The sequence below is a fragment of the Rattus norvegicus genome, chromosome 1 (assembly GCF_036323735.1).
Source record: "Rattus norvegicus strain BN/NHsdMcwi chromosome 1, GRCr8, whole genome shotgun sequence".
In the NCBI taxonomy this organism is placed as follows: Eukaryota; Metazoa; Chordata; class Mammalia; order Rodentia; family Muridae; genus Rattus; species Rattus norvegicus.
Window position 1 is genome coordinate 23,540,119 of NC_086019.1, and position 13,454 is coordinate 23,553,572.

Genomic DNA, 13,454 nt, shown 5'->3' on the forward strand with positions numbered 1-13,454 from the left:
AACATAAGTGCAGAAAATAATGTTTCAGAGGAATTGGTGTCTTAAGAATCATCACTAGCTGTGGAATAATTTATACTGAGTTGCTCATAACTAAAATTTATTTTGTACTTCATAAGCTCTGACTTTTATTTCGGCTTCATCTCTCCGTCTTGTATTATTATATGACAAAATGTTATAATTACATCTATTTTTAATGTAGATAAGTCGGAAATTCCAATTCATCTGAGATTTTGATAATTGAGCCAAGTTACCAACAGAAATGTGTGATCTTATTTTCTGTAAAGATTACTCTCTCGGGAAAACCCATCGACAATGATAAACTGCCCAGGTTTCACACTTACAGTAAAAATGTAAATGGAAAGACATTGGGAAATCAAGGCTTTAATACATGTGAAGTTTTTGTTTGGAAGGGTGTAATTATTTACAGATTACAAGAGTCCTCCAGTGTGTCCCCCTGCACATACAGACTGGAGTGCACTGACCTTGCCTCATGACCTTGTGAAGGGAAAGGGCAAGGTCTGAGTGGTTTGTCAATGTCAGCACTGCCCCAGCTCAGTGAAACTTGAGTTGCATATGCTTTAGTGTATATATGCTTTTCATTATAATAATTTGCCTTTAAAAAGTCATTTCTGTAATAAATGTATCTATGAGATAGAATTGTCTTTTGGAAAGGGGTAACCACATAGCAAAGTTTAGGAATACATTTAGATGCCTCTCCTGGATGCCACGAGTAGGAGAGGGCAGTCATCAGAGAGCTAAAGTGGCTTTTGGGAGTCTTTCTCCCTTTAGGGAGCAGGAGGTTAAAACAGGGCCAGCCTGCCTCAGCCTCTCAGCTGCTGAGATTCTAGCCATGTACCATCATGCTTGGCTTGTTTGTAATTCTGTTGACCGTCCTATCAATGAGTTTTCATTTTTAAAAATTTGTTTACTGGATAACCGAATGAATTTAAAAAAATTAAATCAGGAGTAAAAATGTTGTGGGAATTCAAATGGTTCAATTTTAGTTAAGTTTTACTTTATTTATGAAAAAATATTGATTGAAATAGTGAAACAGATTGTGTTGAAAATGTGTATTTAGAATCAGATTAAAATAACTCATAGCCATTTACATGAACCTTTCCTTATTGTTACTATACTAGTTACAGGCTTTCCCTGTTTTTACATCTGATTGGATGACGATGGTGATGACGATGACCATGACGATGATGATGATGACGACAACAATGACGACTTGGCATGTATGTTGTGTATTTTGTGTTATGTACATATTCATTAGTGTAGGTGTGTGTGTGTGTGTGTGTGTGTGTGTGTGTGTGTGTGTATGCATGGGGAGCCTGAGGTTGACATTTACACATTTTCTCTTTTGTTCTCTATCTCTAGTTTTTGAGGGTCTTTCAATGAGCCAGAAGCTTATTAAATTGGTGAAGCTCCTGTTTCCATCCATGCCATGTGCTGAGGTTACAAGCATGTGTCACCAGCTGGCTTCCTGTGTGGGCTCTTAGGATCCAAGCTTAGGTCCTCGGCAGACACATTGCAGATTGAGTCATCCCTTAGTTCTCATCCTATTGGGATATTGATTGTTTATTTGAGGTTTGCCCTTCCTAGCTCTGAAACTGAGGCAATCCATCTTTATATTTGTGTCGTAGTTAGGGTTTTACTGCTGTGAATAGACACCATGACCAAGGCAACTCTAATAAGGACAACATTTAATTGAGTCTGGCTTACATGTTCAGAAGTTCAGTCATTATCATCAAGGCAGGGGCATGGCAGAGTCCAGGCAGGCATGGTGCAGGCAGAGCTGAGAGTTCTACATCTTCATTTGAAGACTTCTAGTGGAAGACTGACTTCCAGGCAGCTAGGATGGGGGTCTTAAGCCCAAACCCACAGTGACACACCTATTCCAACAAGGCCACATCCACTAATAGTACCACTCCCTGGGCCAAGCATATACAAACCATCACAATTTGCTTATCTGATTAATATACTCATTTCATTTATTCATAATTTCCCTTATGATCACTCGGGTCCGTTCTAGTACAGAATCATTTAGTTTTAGAGGGCAGATGCACCAAAGTGTGGTCAGAGCTAATGGTGACATTTGTGAGCCAGGAGTCAGGAGGCCCCAAGTCACACTGATAGCAAAAGTGAATCCTAACTTTTATTTCCCCAAGTCCCCTACCTCTCCTTGCTTCTTTATTCTGGAAGACAGACAATTACAGAAGAGATATGATAAATGTAGGATCAGGATAACAGACCTGGAGGACAGTAGACATGAATAGAATAGGAGCTGGCTAGGTTTAGGTTTGACGTGCACAGCCAGGCTCAGGAATAGAGTGGGATACTTCTAATATGTTGGGTTGTTTTGTTTGTTTTTTGTTTTTTTGTTGTTTTTTTTTTGGAAATCGGCAAAACTTATGATGGGGTATGACCACAACGCTTTGCAACTCAGGAACATAGTCACTGTTGGATGCTTGGATGGAATGGGGTAGGTGGGAGGAAGTACATCAAAAACAGTTGATTCTGGTCTGCAGGGAGCATGTTCCAGTCCTAGAACCTCAGAGATTGACCTTAGCATTAGTCTGTGAGCCACTTTCTAGACTTTTCTTTGAGATGAGCTCTAAGATGATGATTCCCATGGAAAACACACACACACACACACACGCACGCATACATACACACACACATACACACATATATATACATACACGCATACATACACACACATATACACACATACATACACACATATATTCACACACACATACACACACATACACATACACACATACACATACACACACATACATACACACACATACACACATATATGTACATACATATACACACATACATACATATATACACACATACATACACATACATGCACATATACATACACACAAATATATACACACACACATACATACACATACACACATACATACATATACATACACGCACATATACATACACACACATATATACATACACACATACATACACATACATACATACATACATATACATACACGCACATATACGTACACACACATATATACATACACACATACATACACATACACACATACATACATATACATACACGCACATATACGTACACACACATATATACATACACATACATACACATACATATACATACACACATACACATACACATACATAGATGTACACACACATATATACATACACACATACATACACATACACACATACATACACATACACACAAAAACACATACATACACACATACATACACACACATACACACTTTTCAGATTTTGATATGCCAAAGGAAGACTTTAGGCCCATTACAGCTTATATCCACCCACCCCACATAGTAGCCTTTGAACAGCACCAAACTGTGTGCTAGGTGTTCAGTGTGGGCAGCTCACCTACACATCCTTGTGGAGCATCAAAATACCCACATAATTGCTTCCAAGGATGCGAGTTCGAGGAGTTCAGAGAAGAGACAACACTACGTGAATTCGAGCTGCCACGGAGCCTACACAGAGAAGGTGTCACTAGCTAGGATTTCAGAGAGAAACAAGCATGCGTCCTGATGTCAGGGAGATGGTGAAGAACTACAGTTTATGTTAGAACATCTTGGGAAGTAGATTTAGATAAGTGGGAACAGGAGACGACAAACTGTATATGACTTTGAAAGTCAATTTGACAGGTATAAACTTACATTGAGGGAACTTACTTTGCTTTTGTTTTTCTTCAGTGCTGTGAATTGAATGCAGAGCTGTGTCCATGCTAGGCTGGCAAGTGCTTTACAGGTGAGTTGCCTCCTTAGCTCCCTAAAGTACAACATCCTTAGGAAAGAGGTAAAAGAGAAAAGATATGTCACACCCAACACAGATAGCACTGGCACATCTCCCCTTACAAACATCGAGAGAGAGGGCATGTGGGGAGGGGAGAGAGAGACAGACAGAGAAACAGGGACAGAGGCAGAGTCAGAGACCAAGACAGAGACAGTGATTTTCTTATATAGGCCTGAGTGCCTTTTAACTCAGTATATAGACTAGGCAGGCCTTGAACCCTCAGAGATCTGTCTACTTCTTCCTCCAGTGTGCTAGGATTAAAGGCTTATACCCCCGTGCTAGGCTACAGCATAAGTACTCATTTAACTAAGGTACTAGAAAAACATTAGATTCAAGAAGGGAACTCTGACTTCCCCTTAAAAGGTCCTTTGGGAGCTCAGTAAGCCCCCTTTCATCCCTGCACTTGGGAGGAAGCTTCGGGTAGATCTACGTGAACTCAGGCCAACCTGGTCTATATAGTGAGTTCTAGGACAGCCAGGGTTATGTGGAGAGACCCCGAATCATAAAACCAAAGCAAAGCAAAGCAAAGCCAAGCCAAGCCTCTTATTTTCCACGAATCATCTCCTATATTGTAGGTACTTTATTTCAATGGCTTGTCCTTGTTTAATCTTGTCTAATCAGTTAGGGTTTTGCTATCTGCTTGGGTCCATTTCCTCAAGGGGACTTCCACATATACGGAAGACTATGTAAGCTTTTCTCACGTCAACTCTACTTTGATCTGTCCTCTGCTAGCTTGACTCTGAGGCATAAAGAGACAGACTGTTTATTTACTAGAGACACACTTTAGCCAAGAGTAGTGAAGATGTGTGTGTGGGGGCTGACCAAGAAGGGAGGACAGATAAGTGGGGGAGCTGTGTTGCAGCTACTACGAAAAGTTCAAGATGGGATGGTGACTACGGAGGGCCATGGCTATTGTAAGAGTCCTTCACAGTGCTCCATGCTGGGAAACCAACTCAACATTGTGGTGAGAGAGGTTGAGTGTCTTGTTCTTGGGTGGCGGGCTGTGACATACAATTCATTTTTCTACTGAGGCTGTGGGCTATAACCCACTTCACTAACTGGCATTCTGGAAAAGGTTTTTTTTTGGAAATGTTTTTCTAAGAAATTAATTCCACAGGCTATGGAGTCAGTTACCACTGTTGCTTCTAACCTTTCTAGTATGATTTTACTGGCCAAGAACACACATGTCAGCTTCATTTTCATCACTGTGGATAAAAATACTTGGAACAGAAAGGCAAATTCTGTAGTGGGTACTCTTTAGGTGTATACAGTGAAGTGACCTACACCTCAGTTCTTATCACACCACAAGCTCTGTGAAGTTAAACGTCCTTAAAAGATAGCTTCAGTTCCCTAGGACATGGTGAAAGAAATCAGTCTCCAACTCCTCTTCTTGGTCCTAAACTGAGTTAGTGTGATCTCCTTCATTCTCCAAGTGTTGATTGACCCCACAGGGATCACCGTGAAGAGGAAAATCCTGACAGCCAGGCTAATATCTGGAACCTCAGGCATACTATGCTAAAGGAAACGTAGGGCTCTAGACTCTAGTGTACACACTGGTATTTGACCTGAACAAATGATTTAATATCTCTATGTTACTTTTGTTTATATGTTCATTTTTGTTTTTTGGCACAGGGTTTCTCTGTGTGGCCCCGGCTGTCCTGGAACTCACTCTGAAGACCAGGCTGGCTTCGAACTCAGAGATCTGCCTGCCTCTGCCTCCTAAGTGCTGGGATTAAAGTTGTGCACCACCACCACCCATACTTTTTCTTTCTATCTATAGAATGAAAATAATGCTACCAAATGAGATTGTCTTGCAAGTTAATTGGGTGATGTAAGAAAAGTGTTTAGAGCACTACTTGCCAGAAAAGAAATATCCAATAAACATTAGATAAAGAAGTGTATAGCCCAGAGGAAGTACAAGGCACAGATGCAACACAGCACAGGGCAGTTACAACACACCAGAGACTGACAGCCAGGATCCATTTCCGTCGGGCATGCCATCTGGTCTAATCAGATGGATTGCTGGGTCCCTTTAGATTGGTTAGTGACTGTGATATTTGATCTATCAGATTTTAGTCTAAATCAGTCCTAAAATATTTGTTTGCCCCAGAATATATGAAATGTCGGCTAAACATGTGGTCTCCTGGGCACCTAGACCCAGACACCGTGGTTCAGTTAGTATAGAGTAGTCAAAGAATGATTTCAGGCACCTGAAGGTCTCCCTCCAGAGAAGTTGATTTAGGGGGTCCTGGAGATGCTCCTGAAGAAGTAACTTTTAAGCCAACAGCTTAAATTCTAGCACCTTTAAGCAGGAAGTAGGATGGAACAAGAGAAAAAAAAGTATGTATATGACAGCACGGATAAAGCCAGGGAAGTGTTAGGGGAAAAATTCAGAGTGGCTCGCTGGTGTGGAAGACAGGTAACCTGAGTCGGGAGTGGCTCCGGTTCTAAAGGAAGTGTAAGCTGTGCCTTTTCGTTCTACCACTGGGACAATGAGGGAATGGCCACTCAGGCACTGAAGGGACAGCACAGTAGGATTGTACTCAGACAGGTGACAATGTCTGGTTCTTCAAGGCATTAGGTCAACTAAGGTAGGTGGGTCCTCTTGAGAAAACAGTTCTTCAGTCCATCGTCTACTTTTCCTCTTGCCCTTGGTTCCTTTCTGACCCTTCCCCACTGCTTAACCCTTCCTTGATCTGCACAGGGCCAACCCATCCAATCAAGTTCCTGTCCCGTCTTCCTCCAAGGCTGGTGTGGCTTCCCTGTTGTAGCCTAGGACCTTGCCAGTGTAGTGATAGTCCTCAGCCAGGGTTTCAAGAACCAGGAAGAAGCAAACGCTATGGCTGAGCAGTGTTAAACAAAGTTGTCTTTACCTGTCTTTATCTCTCCGTGGCCACAGAATTGGCTGGAGTGTGGCCATAGCATTGTCTAGAAGAGCACATACTTGCCTGGGAATGAGTGATTTGTCTCCAGCAAGAAACTGTTTGTGTTGTGTGATGTGACTTCTATCACGACTGTGGAAGGAACTGAGATGCCCTAACCATCATTGTTGGTCAGGGGTCATTTTTATTGATCCAAAGAATCTTGATGTCCCTTTTTGTTTCCACTTTCCTTTCAGCGTATTTTCAAACAGGGAAAGAACATAGGGCACAGTTTTTGTTCTCTAGTTGCCCATTCTCAGACATATGGTAGCTAGACGAGCTCTCTTGCTGTCCGTCCTTGGTTTATTTGGAATGGAACACATCCTTCTGGTTACAAAGCTCACACCATAAAGCCATCCACAGCCACAGTCCTCAGTGAAACTGGGGAGGAGTGAGGCACAGGAGTAGCTACTTTGTCTGCTTTGCTCCTCTGCTCTCCTCTGTGGATTCTGTACCTCGGGATCTCAGAGGGCAAGAAATAAAGAAAGAACGTGCAGTCTCTAGAATGGTCATACTTTTCAAGGTCACGTATAAAACCCTAGGATTAGTTCCCACAATATCGTTTCTTCAATTGTTAAAAGAAAACTCTGAGGAAGGCTCTTTCTCTCGCCAGCTGACAATTTGTAAGGACTCAGCTGTGCCCACTGATAATCGGGGTTAGGAAGTGCTGGCTATTGAGCCGGAACTAGATATTTAATTGTTACTGCAAGAAGAATACAAATTACTGATAAGTGCTGAAGAAGTTGAAACAAAGTACCCCTTTTTTCTTTTGTAAGAATGTGGATGCTAACTGAAAGTGTCCACATGGTTTCAATTAAGCAGAGGAATGTTAAATGTAAAGCTAAATTGATGAAAATAACCAAACTTTCTGACAAACCAATAAATCGGAGTCTAGAACTCATTGCCCGTACTGTATGGCAGCCAGAGAAACGCTGCTAGATCATCAATTTCTACTTAATTTTTTTTTCAGTCAGTTTATACTTAAAAAGAAAAAGGAATGCCAGGGAAGTGATTTTAGTTCTTCTGAGCTATAAACACTGCACATTGCCCATCACGCGGAGGCCGTATTCGCTGTGCACACTGGAACTGATTGTTTATTCTTTTTGCCATTTCCTCACTGAAATTTTTGGAACCGTAAGACAGTTCTCAGGGAGCTCTCATGCCAGCGTTTTGGCAAATGAGCTGGTAAAATGCTAGTTAGTGAACTAAAAGCTTCTTGGCTTCATTCCAGGGCAGGCAATCCTTACTCCTTTATAATGATGTTTTAATCCCCCCCCGAAACTTTTTATTTCTTCAAGTGACTGTCACATTGAGACAACCAGCTACCACAAAAATTATGAGTTTGGAGAAGAAAATTCTTATTTTTCTTGCCAAAATTAGGGTACAATTACATAGTGAGAAACCTAACTCTGCACATTTCTGCTTATGTCAGAAATTTCCATTTCTAACCCAGAATCTTATGCCTGAGGAAGTCTTTTTATTTTGTGGGAATTGTCAGAATTTGAATGTTTTAATCCAAGAGAGGGAGCTAAAGCCATCTGTCATATAGGCCTTCCTGTGACATATGAGATGAGCATCTTCTGCTGAAAGGTCGATCAGGAACCGGTCCTTCCCATGCTGGTCCCCATTGTCCTGTAGATTCAGAGGTTTCCTCTTTCTAGGGAGGTGGGATTGCTGTCCCATGTCCATGAAGTTTCTCTGAATGTGCCAGAGAGCTCATTTCAAAACTGATCGATACATATATGCTTCCTTAAACATACTGGGGAATAATCACTTTTAAAGCTCAGGTGACATACTCAGCACATCCTCTACCAATAGCTATGACTGTTTGCAAAAGTGGTTTTGGGGTACTGCTATGAAATTGTCTCCTCCTCTTCCCCCTCTTCCCCCTCCTCCCTCTCCTCCTCCCCTCCTCCTCTCTTTTCCTTCTTTCTCTTCCTCCTCCCCTCCTTGTCCTCCTCCTCCTTTCCTCTTCCTCCTCCCTCTCCTGCTCTTCCTTCTCTTTCCTCCCCCCTTCTTGTCCTCCTCCTCCTCTTCATCTTCGTTTTGAGTCTGGATCTCTCTATGTAGCCCTAACTACCTTAGAACTCACCACGTAGATAGACCAGGTTCTTCCCCAGCCCTGGGATTCAAGGTATGTGCTACTACACCCATCCCCCTTTGTGCTTCTTATATAAGCTTTAGCCCATTTCTCATGCCATTCAAATTCAACCAGCATTTCAAATCAAAGTCAATTAATATATTATTAATTCACTTAGACAAAATGTCAATCCTTACTGCCTATTTAAATGATCACCAGAAGGGAGAATAAAGTCATTCTCTCTCTCTCTCTCTCTCTCTCTCTCTCTCTCTCTCTCTCTCTCTCTGTGTGTGTGTGTGTGTGTGTGTGTGTGTGTGTGAGTGTGTGTGTTACTACAGATAAAACTTAGGGTTTAATGCACACATTCTGGCAAGCATTTTATGTCTGAGTTTCACCCTTGAAACTCCGCAGAAATAATCTTTATTGAGGGCAAATAACATAATTTTTTTCCAAGTTAGTATTTTCAGCCACTTGTTTTTAGAGGTGTTAATGTCATAGAAATGCTCAATCAATATTGCTGCTGTAGTTAAATAAGTGGGAGCGCTTGATTTTATTACCCACACACTTTTAGAATCATTCTAGTTTCATGCTATCTACATATTCAAACTCTCACATATTATTTCTTATAATCAAAGATAAATATTTGAATATTTGAATTCTGTGGTAAGCTACTATCTTTCTCCAAGATTAATTGACTTATAAATATTGATATTTACTCAGTCCCTTTGCTTAGCTTTGGTGTGTAAGGATAAGGAACATTATATAATTTTATATAATTTTTGTCCTTGAATTTTTAAAAGAATTGCTTATTTTATTTTATGTTTATGATTGTTTTGCTCATGCGTATGTCATGTGTATGTCGTGTGTGTCATGTGTTTCCTAGAATTAGAGTTATGGATGGTTGTGAACCACCATGTGGGTGCTGGGACCCAGGTCCTCTGCAAGAACAACTAACTGCCCCTATTAAATTATGTCTCCAGTTTGTGACTTTTAGTAGCTCTCAACTGTAATGACGATGATTATTCTCTGTTGATAAGTATGCTTGCAGCAGCCTTAAATTCATTTAGTAGGCAATGCAATTCCTAGATTGTATTTCTCACACTCTGTCTTAGTCAGGGTGACTATTGCTGTAAAGAAACACATGACAAAAGCATTTCGAGGAGAAGGGGTTTATTCTACAGGTCCACGTCATTGTTTATCACTAATGTAAGTCAAACAGGGTAGGACCTGAAGACAGAGCCTGGTGCAGAGGCTACAGAGGAGTGCTGCTTATTGGCTTGCTCCTCACGGTTTGCTCGGCCTGCATTTTATAGAATCCAGAACCACCTTCCTGAACATGACACTACCCACAGTGTTTTGAGCTTTTTCCACATTAATCATTGATTAAGAAAATTTATCTATAGGCTTATGGAGGCTTTTTTTTTCAACTGGTTTGTTCTTTAGTGACCTTAACTTGCACCAAGTTGACATAAAGTAACCAGGACTTGCTCTCAGTTTATTTAGTACCTACTATATGATAGATACTGGATAGGGCTTAGAGAAGTATTTTGTTCTGTGGTCATTATTTTCATTTAAAAATTCATTCCATGGGGCTGGAGAGATGGCTCAGCGGTTAAGAGCACCCAACTGCTCTTCCAGAGGTTATGAGTTCAGTTTCCAGCAACCACATGGTGGCTCACAACCATCTATAAAGAGATCTGATGCCCTCTTCTGGTGTATCTGAAGACAGCTACAGTGTACTTATATATAATAAATAAAAAAAGTTTAAAAAAAATTCATTCCTTTGATGTAATTAAGGTTGACTGTACTTGTTAATTTGGTATTTCTGGCTGTATATTAATAGAAATAGATGGTAGAGAGCCAAGGTAACTGTTGAGTTCAGGATGACAAGTGAAGATTTGTGATACATTCTGTAGTCAGACATCCCTCTAACGTTACCTCCCTTTCTTCTGGTTTGTTTTAGTTTTCTGAATTCCTCACTGTATTTGCATCTCTCATCCATGGCTTCTCATCGACTCCTGTCCTTCATTCCTCTGCAGTACTGTTTTCTTTTCAACTAAGCACTCGAGATTTGGTTAGCTTTTCGTCTACTCCAACACTAACAGTTTTGGAAATGGTAGGTACAGCCGATCATTGTGGTGGGCATGAAACTTAGAAATCATTAGACATTACCACTCTCATCACATTTCCTTTCTCTAAACATTCCTAAGATGGTTTTTACTGTATCCAAAAGGAACCGACACATGTATAGTGTTTGAATCACTCCTTACACTTTATGGTGGACAACAGAGTAGGCCTTTCATTACAATTCTGGGTGGCTGTTTTGGCAAAATACTAATAACCTTCGGATTTAGCAATTATTTATTATAAAGAGGCAATTATGTGTAGACATAGGCTTTTTAATAAAAAAGTAATTTAAAAAGTAATCTATCATAAAAATGCCTTGAAGAATGTACAATATTAGTAAAATATATAGAAGATGACATTTGTGTAATATATTAGGAAAATCCATTGAATGGAAAATGAATTAGAAAGTTCTTTGTTTTATTTTACCAAAATACATTACAGGATATTTGTATACTGTGAACCCTGAACTTGTGCTGTTTACTGGAAAAACCTGTTTTAGTTGTGGTGAGGCTCAGCCCCCAGCACACACCTTTAAGCCCTTTGGCTGGAATTCAGACACACTCTTAGTACACACCTTTAATCCAAAACACTGAAGGTAAAGTTAGTTTGTAGAAGGAAGTACCCACATTTGAAAGTGATGTCTAATTGAGAGGCAGATAAGGTGACCAATCAGAGAGAGGTTTCACATGTCAAACTCTCAGGAGAACAGAGAGGTGGTTTAAGAGAGAGCAGTGCAAAGGAGGGGGCAGAGGAGGGGGCAGATTTACTGGGACAGCTGTACAGAGACAGGCTGAGGAGAGAACCAGCCATGGAGTGAGAGCCGGCCAGGTGATTAGAACATATTGTTTGAGGCCAAGCAGAGCAAAAGGTCAGAGGCTGAGAGAGAAGCCAGGTTGAATCAATCAGCTTGAGGAGGAGTTTGAGCCGGAACTCCTGAGTTGACCAGGCAGCCAGCGTTCAAAAAGAAATAGGAAGGGGTGAGCTTATTCTATAGCAAGTCTCAGAGGCTGAAAACGTTCTAGGCCCAGGTAAGATTGTAGGGAGACTGGAAGCCCAGGCTTAGGTTAGCAGACTGAGGCAGTGAGCCTCCAAGAAGACAATTACTTCAGGTTACTTTTACAAAAATAATTACAGGAAAAAATTTCCATAACACAGAATCTAAAGTTATTTAACAACAAAACCCAGTGAGAAATTTTATGATAAAAACATTGTTGACACTTCTATTTAATTTCCTAAGCACATTGTAGAACAAAGCAAAAACTAGTTATGAGAAAAAAAAACATACATTTTGTTTTGTTTTGTTGTCTTTTTCATGCTTGTGAATCATAATACTATGCGACAAATACAATTTCCTAGCCTACATAATAGTTTGTATCACCTAGAATTTTAGTGTGGATATTCACACTGAATAGACTAGATAATTCTAATTCATATATTAACACCAACCCAAACTATCTGTTACCAAAACCTTGTGTCCTGACCTGCTGGTGTATCCCTTACTGTCTTTGGTTACTTACTGCTCCCTTCCCAGTTTTGACTACTTTCTAGGAAGACACCAGGAAGCAACTAAAGGCCCAACAAATAAGACTTGTTAGTTTCATTTATGCTAGGCCATCATCACCTACACTCTTACATTTGACATCGAAAACCACTTCAAGTTTAGCCATAACTGCAGTGGTGTGCTTTTTAGTGTAACCACCCCATACGCTCATGTGCGTGAGCACTCAGTCCTATCTGGTGGTGCTGTTTGGAGAGTGTGGAACCCTTAGGAAGTGGAGTCTCACTGGAGGACGTCCATTGCTAGAGCCGGGCTTCAAGGCTGTGTAGACCAGTCCCAATTGCCATCCTCCCTGCTTTCCGAATGAGGTCACAGTGTCACTTCATGCTCCGGCCACCATGCTTTCTGTGCCTTGATGAGACTGGCATCCAATTTACATGGCGACCCCACAGAGCCCTGCCTTTCTTAAGTTGTTTTGTGGGTATTTGATCGTAGCAAGGAGGGAGGTAGCGACTACCACTGATAACAGAGTACCGCACCAGCACCAGCACATAGCTGTCGTTGTTCAAGAAACAAGTATTTTAAATACACTCTTTTTTTTACTAATTCCTACACGTGTCTGTGCTTTATGTTCTGCCAGCATTCTGTATCTTTGTTTTATAGCCCAAGAAATTGAAGTTTGGAGAAACTCAGCATCTGTTATAGATCTAACATGGTTTTAATAACTCTTTTTTTTTTTTTTCTGGGAAATTTTTTTTCTTTTTTTTTTTTTTATTAACTTGAGTATTTCTTATATACATTTCGAGTGTTATTCCCTTTCCCGGTTTCCGGGCAAACATCCCCCTCCCCCCTCCCCTTCCTTATGGGTGTTCCCCTCCCAACCCTCCCCCCATTGCCGCCCTCCCCCCATAGACTAGTTCACTGGGGGTTCAGTCTTAGCAGGACCCAGGGCTTCCCCTTCCACTGGTGCTCTTACTAG

General features: G+C 40.9%; 1 long non-coding RNA gene across 4 annotated transcripts in view; it reads left to right on the forward strand.

The window, feature by feature from the left end:
- The window catches only part of LOC103690933 (uncharacterized), a 58,194-nt gene that overhangs the window by 24,696 nt on the left and 20,044 nt on the right, over positions 1-13,454 (forward strand). For 2 of the 4 annotated variants that reach the window (XR_589877.4, XR_010062819.1), the window contains exons 2-4: positions 1,140-1,238; positions 3,750-3,804; positions 10,814-10,966. This is a non-coding gene — a long non-coding RNA (uncharacterized LOC103690933). The other 2 variants (XR_010062821.1, XR_010062820.1) reach the window with 2 other exon arrangements.